This window comes from Mixophyes fleayi, chromosome 2 (genome assembly GCF_038048845.1).
Source record: "Mixophyes fleayi isolate aMixFle1 chromosome 2, aMixFle1.hap1, whole genome shotgun sequence".
NCBI classification, from domain to species: domain Eukaryota; kingdom Metazoa; phylum Chordata; class Amphibia; order Anura; family Limnodynastidae; genus Mixophyes; species Mixophyes fleayi.
Window position 1 is genome coordinate 173,277,145 of NC_134403.1, and position 9,913 is coordinate 173,287,057.

General features: G+C 45.6%; 2 pseudogenes; both read left to right on the forward strand.

Moving 5' to 3' along the window:
* Positions 1-2,041: 2,041 nt before the first annotated feature.
* LOC142139872 (E3 SUMO-protein ligase NSE2-like) lies at positions 2,042-2,746 on the forward strand (annotated as a pseudogene).
* A 1,460-nt stretch (positions 2,747-4,206) lies between these two features.
* On the forward strand, positions 4,207-4,348 carry LOC142142017 (U2 spliceosomal RNA; annotated as a pseudogene).
* Positions 4,349-9,913: the final 5,565 nt, after the last annotated feature.

Genomic DNA, 9,913 nt, shown 5'->3' on the forward strand with positions numbered 1-9,913 from the left:
TGGGGGAAAAAATGTTGTGTGTAGTTTCCTTGCAGGATAACCCCACCCTTTCAAGCACCTGTTATGGCCTATAAATTGATTTGAGCAGCTTCCACTTTTGTATTTGTCTGAGAGGCATGTTGGCGTCAGTAGCTGAGAGGGGGTACTGGCACTGAATTGCTGTTTGGAGGCTTCTGGGGTACCTCTTTGGTAAGTTGGCTCTCAATTTAAAAACACATATGTATGGCCCAAATATATGGGACTCTCATTGTTTAGAGCAGGGCCATCCTATTAGAAAAAGCGCCTTGGCGTGGCGGATGGCTTAAACATACATTTGCAAATGTGTGCAACAAAGACTTTTGCATTTTTATCTACAGTAGAAATGGCAGATCTGTTGCTGGCTATTGCAGTGTGCTGGGGGAAAAAATGTTGCGTGTAGTTTTCTTGCAGGATAACCCCACCCTTTCAAGCACCTGTTATGGCCTATAAATTGATTTGAGCAACTTCCACTTTTGTATTTGTCTGAGAGGCATGTTGGTGTCAGTAGCTGAGAGGGGGTACTGGCACTGAATTGCTGTTTGGAGGCTTCTGGGGTACCTCTTTGGTAAGTTGGCTCTCAATTTAAAAACACATATGTATGGCCCAAATATATGGGACTCTCATTGTTTAGAGTAGGACCATCCTATTAGCAAAAGCGCCTTGGCGTGGCGGATGGCTTAAACATACATTTGCAAATGTGTGCAACAAAGACTTTTGCATTTTTATCTACAGTAGAAATGGCAGATCTGTTGCTGGCTATTGCAGTGTGCTGGGGGAAAAAATGTTGTGTGTAGTTTCCTTGCAGGATAACCCCACCCTTGCAAGCACCTGTTATGGCCTATAAATTGATTTGAGCAGCTTCCACTTTTGTAACAATCATGGTTGGAGTAAGAAAGACATTAGAGACGAGTGAAATTTCAAATTGTTCAGTTGAAGATTCACCTAATTCCATTTTTTTGCAAACATTATCAAGTTTCACTTGCGAAATTTTCCCTTAAGGTTTTCCCGTCATACTCTGAGAACAGCAGATGACTGTCATCATCTCAGTTCTATTCATAGACTTCTAAATTCTGCAAAATGAATATGTACAAATACAGTGTGAAATGGCCATTCCACAGAATAGCAAAGCAAAATCAGAACCAGACAATTGTATCATTGAAACATCACACTTCTGCAAAACAACATACTGTGCTTTGAAATCGCATAAATCTAACATGCAGAAAACCAGGATTATAATTGTGCAATTGGTCAATTCGAAGTAAAAATTTAGAAGTGGCGGTATGGAAAATGTAAGTGAATGTAATTTGATAATTTTACAATGAGTACAATAGGAGAAGTGGCAGTATGGTATAACACCATATACCAGTCTAATTCAGCTTCTTTTTTCAGGTATAGGCAGAAACCAGAGAGCACAATTACTAGAGATGTTCACTGACCCCCGTGTTTTGGTTTTGGATCTGGATTAAGTTTGTGTTTTTGTTTTAGTTTTGGTTTTGGCAAAACCGCCCTAGCGTGTTTTGGTTTTGGATCTGTATATTTTAGCTAAAATATGCTAAAATCACATAACTTTGCTCTTTTTTGATCCTACATTATTTTTAACCTCAATAACACTTATTTCCAGTCATTTGCAGTAAAGTTTGACCACCTCACAGATCACAATATTATTTCCATCCACTTTTGGACAAAGACTGCAGCGACCGGGCTGGATGCTAAGCCACAGAGCAATGACACAAACACATGGCAGTTCACAGCACATCTAGGAAACATTGCCACACAGCAGTGGCAGAAAAGAAAAGTGGTGCAAGATGGAATTGTCCTTGGGCCCTCCCACCCACCCTTATGTAAGATATTGAAAAGGACATGTACGACATGTACAGTTTAACAAACCAAGCACTACAGCGACAAGCAAGGCCACTTTGTGTCTGAAGTGCTTGGTTTGTTTGAGCCCCCACAAAACATGCTACCAATAGCTTAGCTGCCTTAAGCCTAACAGTGCTGTTAATTAACTGTACATTATTACACCATGTCTGCTTGTGCTGCATCTTTAATATCCTTCTCCTATGTGGATACCTCCCTCTCATCCCTGAGGAACTGCCAAACTTATGTAGGCACAGAAATGGAAACTACAACTGGAGTGGAATTACATCTGCTTCAGACAGACTGTGACACGGAACATAGGGGCAGCATGAAATCTTTCATGTTGGAATACGCTGCATTGAACAGAGATTCAAACCAATATATAGATGCAGTTGAGGAGACCGTACTTAAGTTAAAACTTGACCAACCGGATGAGATCACATATTTAAGAGAGTTTGTACATGAGAGTTACACCGCGCATCAGAAGAATAATACAGAGGAGGCCCTGAGGCAGGACGATAAATATGTCCAGTTTAAAGAACAGCTAAGAGACCTGAGAAAACAAATGGGTGTGTCACCGGCCCCTGCAGACTAAGCTTTGGAAGATGAAGATGAGGAGATTGCTGTCACCCAGAAGACTCCTATAACACAGTTGTAGATGGTGGACCCAGTGAAACATAAAGTATGTGTTCACACGTATGAGAGAGAAGCAATTTAAAGACTGAATGAAAACAAACTTCAGAAAAGTAAATCCGCCAGGTGTCCAAAAATTGGCTGTGATCACTCTGACATGAGTATATTGAATCTTGCTCCAGACAGTGTAGTAAAAAGAGCCAGTGAAATTCACAGCAAAAAGCAAGTTCATCACTGAGCTTCGAATCAGGCCCAATTCCCCAAAAATTTAAATATAGCTAGGTACATTTGACAAGTGCAGATTACAAACACTGAACATGAAACAGTAGCAAAGTGGATAATATATGTATGCGTCTATTTAGACATTCATGCATACATTACTTCTGTTCTTTGTTAATAAAACTATTGTTTTTATACTGTTCAAAAAAAAAAATAATAATCCTCCACCATTCTTTGGATGTTGATAGTTGCTAGTAGGATCAGGTGGAGTTACAGCAGAGGTGTCACTAATTTTGGTCAATTTTTTTTACAGTAAACCAGATCAGATGTCAAAATGTTGTGCTGAGTCATCTCATAATCAATGGGTGTCTTTTAGTTTTGCAAAGCACACAACAGTATATAGCACATGTAGGTAACATTGGCACACAGAGGTAGCTGAAAGGAAAAGTGGTGCAAGAGGAATTGTGCTTGGGCCCTCCCATCCACCCTTATGTTGGATCTTAAAAAGGACATGCACACTTTAACAAACCAAGCACTTCAGTGACAAGGAGTGCCACTTTTGTGGCTGAAGTGCTTGGTTTGTTTGGGCCCCCACAAAACAAGCTAACAATGGCCTTAAGGCACCTAGGCTAATTAATGTTAATTAATGTTACACTAAGCTGTTAATGAACTCTACTGTGGCAAGATGTTGTTGTCATCATCCTCAACCTCATCCCCACCCTCATCAGTGTGTACAAAATCCTCACACATTATTAATTCATCCCTGCTGGAATCCATCAATACAGAAGTCTCTGGACTTTGATGTAATTGGCGGGAAAGGCCTTCCTCGTGAAAATGGTAGTTGATTTTGATGAACATCATCTTTTTCCACATTTTGATGAAATAGTCTCCTACGCCGATCGCTGTCAAGGTTCCCGGCTGTGCTGAAAACTCTTTCTGAGTGCACATTGGAGGGTGGGCAGCTTAGGTAGTGCAAAGCGAGTTGGTACATCCAAATTGCCCTTATTTTCTCCCAGTATGTAAAGGGACTGTCTGATGTGTTTATTTCTATTCTGTCGTTAAAATAATCCTCCACCTTCCTTTGAATGTTGATAGTAGAATCAAGTGGAGTTCCAGCAGAGGTGTCACGTTTTTTGGTCAATTCTTTTAGACCAGACGTCAATATGTTGTGCTCAGTCATCTGCATCATCACTGTCTCTTGGGAAAGCTAAGTTTTTCTGAGCAGCAGTTGACTGACAAACTGAAGGAGGAAACGTTGTCCTGTCATGTAACACTTGAGCTGTCATCTTGCTCACCAGGAGCTCCTTGCATCTCTTGAGATCTGGGTCAGTAGTAAGCAAAGAGAAGACATAGCTCTTAAACCTAGGATGAAGCACAGTCGCCAAAAGGTAGTGATCCGATTTCAAGATTTTGATAACTCTTGGATCCTGGGGAAGCAGATAAAGTACTTGGCATAATTGTTTTGTTTCATCTCCTCCAATCTCTTCTCAGCCTTTTGGCTAAGATCAAGTGTAGAATCTGTTCTTGTTAGGCCCAAAACCCGGTGGTCGTAATGCTGATTCATGGCTCTTCCATAGCATGATCTAACACTGGTGAGGGTTCAAACTGTTTAAGACTCTGCTGCACTGGTGTACAACCTGTCCTTTTCAGGTCCAACACCCAGTGGTCATAATGCTGATTGTGGCTCTTCCATAGCATGATCTAACACTGGTGAGGGTTCAAACTGCTAAAGGGGGTCTGCACCTGATTCTTACGCTGGCCAGAAGCAGGAAGACAATGAGGAAGATCGACTTTGGGGAAAGAAATTCTGCTAGATCCTGCCTGCTGGAAGAAAACTTTGTGATCAACCCCTGCCGAAGAAGCCTTCTTTTCTTCTGGAGATCCTGCCCTGCTCTTCCCTGCTTGGGAAGCCTTCAGGATCAACCCCGACGGAAGAACCCCTCTTCTCAGCGGAAGACCCTGCTCTTCTCTTCCCAGTGGGAAGAAATCTGCATAGCTCCACCCCCTTGAAGAAGATTGCCCTCCAGACCAGCTATTCAAGCACTTCTGCCATGGGAAAAAGAGCCAGGAAGATGACCTCAGCTGCTGCAGCTCCTGTCTCCACCCCTGCTCCTCTCCCTAGGAAGAAGGGAGAAAAGACCTCTGAACCAAAGCCTCTCCCTGAGGCCGGAAAACCTGCCTCCACCGCTCCAGCTGCTTCTGGACAAGGGAAGCCCAACCAGGATACCTCCCAGAGAACTCCCATCCTTTAACCCTGGATGAGGCAGACCCTCGTCCTGCAGCTAAAGGAAGTGGACGGAACAGTTCCAGATCTGAGGGCTGAGACCTTTAGGAAGAAGATGGTCCTTGAAAAAGGCTTCTCGAAGGCTGAAACCCTCAGCATTCAGACCTACATCAAGGGGATCTTCTACATCACCTTTGCCTCCATAGCGATCTGTAAGAGATACTAGGAGGTGGTGAAGTCAGCAAGACCGGAATCTCAATTTTCTCGATTTGTGGGGAACTGTCCCATCCAGAGAGAGTAAAGAAGAGTGACGGTCTCTACGAGGAATCCTCTACAAGGATATCGCTAACTTCCTGAACCGCTTTTGCTCTGTGGTCAAGGACACCTCCAAGATCCTGGATGCCAACTGTTTCTGGACAGGCAAGTGGTCCATCATTTTCAGGCTGGGAAGAAACGACACTGCAACAAACGGTCTCCAGCGCCTGCCATCATGCTTTGCCCTGGGCGGCTCTGCCGGCCTTCTTAACTATAGGGATCAGCCAAGGAACTGCAGGAAGTTCGGGGAAGCTGAACACATGTCGAGAAGCTGCAATGTTTCAGCCTGCAGGAACTGCAGAGTGGCAGGGCACGAGACCAAGGATTGCCTAAGGAAGACATCTTGCAACCTCTGTGGCCTGGCCAGCCACTTCTACAGGGACTGCCCCCAGAGGGCCAGAATCTACGTTGCAGCAGCTGATAAAGGAATACTAGAAGGTGGACCTGCTCCTGCCCTGCAGCCCAAGCCAGCCAAGAGGATGCAACAGAAGCAACAGAAGCCTTTACCACACCCATGAGTGGGTAAGATTGCTGGGACCTATCCTGTTTCTGTGTGAGCTATAATAACACAGTACAATGTGACTGCAGATTGTGAAGAACTCTACCAGCCCTATTATTTATATTTCAGCAATGACAATTAGCAATGAAGCAATGGACCTCTTCTGTTTCTGTGTGTACTATAACTCAATAGAATGTCACTGGAGACTTTTAAGAAAACTGCCACCCCAGGGTGTGGCCTAACTGCCATTTTGGAAGGACGTGCAGGCTTGGAGCTCTGTGTCCCGGGACCCTGAATATCACCTTTTGGGGCCCGTTATCTACCTATTTCTGTCCAGAGGGCTGCCTAAGTGCCGTGGGCACGGCTGAAACCTACAAGTGCTGCATTTGAGGCAGATCCGGTGGCTCCTTGCACAGGGAAGTGCTGCAGCCCGGCTGGTGTGTATGGTGTCACCCATCCTACCTTTCCGAGGATAGCTGCATGGTTCTTTGGCCTCCTGCCCTGCTCTTGGTGCCTCCCCGCCGGATGTAGGTCTGTGCTGGAGCTTGAACCGAGTGAGAAGACCGAAAATTAGCCACTTCCGGTCCGCGGCGGGGCACTTCCGATCCACGGAAAACGGAGGCCAGATCCCCGGCCTAAAGTTGGAGACTCCTTGGGCACCACCAGTGTGGGAGAGGACCTCCTCAAACACCCATTGCAGGCGAAAACCGGAGGTCTTGGACACCCGTACATCCGGTTCGCCACAGGGACGCTGTCTGTGGGCTCACATCATTGAAGTCTCGGTGTCTTCCTCATTAAGGCCCTCGGCACCTCTCCACACCTTGCCTCACTCGCAGTGCCTAAAGTAAGTGAGATCAAAGTATATAACTCCATTGCCCCAACCTGGAGTGGCAATCTGATTGGCCCGATTAGATTGTAGTATTGTGGAATAATACTGCCCTCTTGGGGTGGCTAAAAAATACTACATCCACTGTTTATTGCTGTTGCAACTATTTTCATCTAGCTAATGTCTATTTGAAGGATCAGCGTCAAATCACAGTCTCTTTACACGCTGACACCCATATGCTGGCCCTTATCCGGTCGCTGAATATGTGACCTCCTCCATTCAGGCTGGACCGGGACTGACCCCTATAATACTGACAATGTAAAAGTGTGTCCCTTTTTCGCCTCCTTTCCTCATCCCAGCCTTCCTCTGCCTCCTTCATCCTTCTCAACTGGCCGACGGCTCCCAGCTTTTCCGTCATGTCCAACAAACCAAAGAAAGTGACCTCCGGGTCCTCTGCTAATTTTTTTGGTTCAAAGAATAAACCGTCTTCCCCGCCTTCGACTCGTACAGAAGTGCCTGGCTCCCAGCCGCCTGCTGAAGTTGAGCTGGACCCACAGATCCTAGCCATAATGACCAGTCTACTAGAAGGAGTCAAGCAAACATTCCACCAAGAACTCTCCAAAGTTGTTAATGACTTTAAAACCAAACTAAACTCACTGGGCAACAGATCTGACGCGCTGGGGTCAAAAACAGACGACCTCTGCCGCTCACAAACTACGATGGACAACGAACTTACCCGTCTTCGTGACGAAGTTGAGACTCTCAAGGAACAGCAGGAGGACTCTGAGAACCGATCTCGTCGTAACAATATCCGTATCCGAAATGTCGCTGAAGAAATCTCTCCAGTGGATCTTCAAGCTTTTCTTAAAGACCTTTTTCAACATATCCTTCCAGAGCTTTCTGACACTGACTGTTTGATGGATTGTGCTCATAGGGCTCTTCGGGCCTGTCCTGCCAATGGCCTGCCTCCTCGAGACATTATTGTGCGCCTGCACTATTTCCGCACAAGGGACCGAATTCTCTTTGCGACTAGAGATCAATCTGCTCTCTCTTTCCGGAACATGGACATCCAGCTGTTTCAGGATCTTGCTCCCTCCACAATTCAGAAACGGAGAAACTTGCAGCCTGTTACTAGGATTCTGCGACAACATAATTTCCGGTATCGCTGGTGCTTCCCGTTTCAACTTTAGGTGTTTGCAACCAACTCATCGTATTATATTAAAACGGTGGACCAAGGACAGGAACTATTGGCGAAATTGGACATCCTTCCCGTAACGATTGCTTCGCAGACCGGCTCTCCGAAGGCCCAACGATCAGCGCCTCCACAACCAGATTGGACCCGTTCCTCCCGCCGCAAAGTCCGAGATGCTACGCCGCCATGACGTGTCTTTTATTGTTACTGATCATTTCCTTTGCTAACGTTTCATCCAACAGGTGGACTTCCTATACGGGTTGGAGCTCTGAGCTCCTTGTCTTCATCTATAGATATATTAGTTTTTCTATGTTGCCAGTTTGTTAGTATATTTATAGTGGTATTTATTTGACATGGCATTAAATTTAAAGTATCCTGTTGCTGCTATAATCTCTTGTGTTTTACTTTTGGTAAGGTGATCCCTGCTCTCTTCTCTCCCGTAGGGCTGCTATTACCATGCAGAAATTACAGCAACGGTACTACGATAAATCTGACAAAGCAGATTCTGTGCTAGCCAGAAAGCTTCGTAAGAAGATGGCTCTAGGTCACATCGATAAAATTTACAACCCACAAGCGAGCAGAGTTACATATAACCCTAAGGAGATAGTCCAGATGTTTCAGGAATTTTATTCCTCCCTTTATAACTTAGCCCCACCACCCACCCTTCTAAGAGCTCATATGGTGCCATCTCTAGACGAATATCTAACCGCCACCCCCCCTCCCTAGGCTCACTCCACCTCACATAGAGTCCCTGAATGAAGACATTACCCTGACCGAGGTTTTGGTGGCTATTAAATCCCTGAAACCCTCTTCAGCTCCAGGCCCTGATGGTTTCACCCCACAATATTATAAGAATTTCGCTGCAGTACTAGGCCCCCATCTGACATCTTTTTTTAACGAGATCTTGGTGCCACGTTTGATGCAGCCACAACCAGAGCTAACATCATTGTCATTCCAAAGCCAGGGAAGGACCCAACTCTCTGCTCTAGCTATAGACCAATATCCCTCCTCAATGTGGACCTTAAAATGTATGCAAAAATTTGGGCCTCTAGATTGAATCCCCTCCTCCCTTCCCTCATCCATCCCAACCAGGTGGGATTTATCCCGGGGTGTCAAGCCCCGGACAACACTAGGAGAACAATTGACCTGATCTATACAATTCACAGGGGTAAGCTCCCCTCCCTCCTTATGTCATTAGATGCTGAGAAGGCGTTCGACCGCATCTCCTGGTCATTTATGGTTGGGGTGATGGGAGCGATGGGTTTCTCTGGCAAATTTATGACTGCCATCTCAGCCTTGTACCGGTCCCCATCGGCCACAGTCTCTGCAAATGGTCTGACGTCAGTCCCCTTCACTATTTCCAATGGCACACGGCAGGGCTGCCCCCTCTCCCCGCTCATTTTTGCCCTTATCATAGAGCCATTAGCAGCTAGAATCCGGGCTAACCAGCAGATACTAGGCATCCCGGTGGGTAGTTCTTCTCATAAGATAGCATTATATGCGGATGACGTCCTGTTAACTATTGCTAACCCAAATCTTTCCGTTCCTCCTCTTGTAGACAAATTAAATCTCTATGGCCACTTCTCGGGATATAAAGTTAACACTGACAAGACAGAAGTCTTAGACTTTTATGTTTCCCCAGCAGACAAGGTGTCTTTAGAAAGTTCCTTCCCATTTAACTGGCGTCTTCAAAAACTTAAGTACCTTGGGGTATACTTGACTAAGCAACTTCACCAGCTTTTTCAGGCCAACTTTCCTCGCATCCTTGCTCAAATTAAGTCGGATCTTGTTTCGCGGTCGCAATTATACATCTCCTGGATAGGTCATATTAATGCGGTCAAGATGAACATACTCCCTAGACTTCTCTACCTTTTTCAAACCCTCCCCATCCGGGTCCCCCCCTACGTTTTCAAGTTTCTCCATTTCCATGTATCTAAATTCATCTGGGCAGGTAAGCGCCCCCGAGTCCGTTTCAAGCTTTTACAGAGAGCCCCGCGGGGAGGGGGACTGGGAATCCCTGATTTTCGACGCTATTACCTCTCCGCTCAGCTTGCTCAATGCGTTCTGTGGTGTAGTTTAACTCCCTCCAGGGTCTGGGCCGAGATTGAGGCTGAAAGTCTGGGTATGCTT